The sequence below is a fragment of the Cynara cardunculus genome (genome assembly GCF_001531365.2).
Source record: "Cynara cardunculus var. scolymus isolate 2C chromosome LG 8, CcrdV1, whole genome shotgun sequence".
Classification (NCBI taxonomy): domain Eukaryota; kingdom Viridiplantae; phylum Streptophyta; class Magnoliopsida; order Asterales; family Asteraceae; genus Cynara; species Cynara cardunculus.
In genome coordinates this window covers 14,654,761-14,655,988 of record NC_037535.1, presented here as the reverse complement: position 1 = coordinate 14,655,988, position 1,228 = coordinate 14,654,761, and positions in this window count along the sequence as shown.

The window sequence follows — 1,228 nt, the reverse complement described above, 5'->3', positions numbered from 1 at the left end:
GTTGACCAAGATGTTTCCAATCACTTAATCCAATACTTGCTAATTGGCTTTTTGACCGGCCTTCTTTGAAAAGTTTGCAACAAAAACAAAAGACTTTATCTAGCTCTTTTGAATAAACTAACCACYTTCTATCATGACAATCACCATTRCGTAACTTACGAACATAAAATTCATCAGAGAAGTGTCTACCTATATTATCTCTAGGAAAATTGATGTTAGTTTCCCTAATAGGCCCCTTCTCAACAAGCAAATCTTTCATTTTAGAATTTAGCATATCCCAAATTCTTGGATCAAATATATTCAAACGAATATCACTAGMAGCATCATCACAAGCACAAACAATTTCATCACTAACATTTTCATTTGCATCACAAACATTTGTATCACACACATTTTCATTTTTATCATTAGCATTTTCATTTGCATCACACGCATTTTCATTTTTATCATTAGCATTTTCATTTGCATCACACCCATTTTCATTTTTATCATTAGCATTTTCAGAAGCATTTGGTTGTCTAACAATAAATTTATTTAAATATCCTTGTAAAGATTGAGCAATTTCTTCTTGCCTTTTATTTCTTTTCCTATTTTGAGCACCCGATGGTTGTGATCGAGGCAACATAACTTAAGTAGTTAAATTGCTAAACAAATATACGAGATAAAGAATAGAAAGCTAACACCTGGATTTGGTATTTCGTGGTTTGTGTTGTGAAATTGTCAAGAAAGTGGAACTATTAAGTAACCTGTACAAATTGATAAATAAGAAAACATTAAACATAAGCATCCATAAAACAGTGAAACAAAACCAATCAGTCAGTGAGGCTCAAATAAAATTCTAAATTCTAATTTTATGGTTGTCATTTGTAAAACAGTAAAACACAAAAACAGCCCAACAAACCATAATCAAAGAATCACAGCTTCTAAGCACTAAATCATTATTAGGTTTCCGGTTTCCCAATCAAACAATGAAACAACTTTAAAAATTTCAAAAATAAAGTAAATAAATCAATAACCTAGGTTAAAACTAACCTCAATGTCAATGGCTCAATACTCACAATCAAGTAATCAAAACAAGACTACAAGAGAGAGCAGATGGCCATCGATATCGAGAGAGGCAGAGAGAGAGCGTCGAGCGACAACGGAGCGAGGGCGTCGAGCGACAGCGAGGGCGTCGAGCGACAGCGAGAGCGAGGGCGTCGAGCGACAGCGTCGAGCAAGAGCCGAG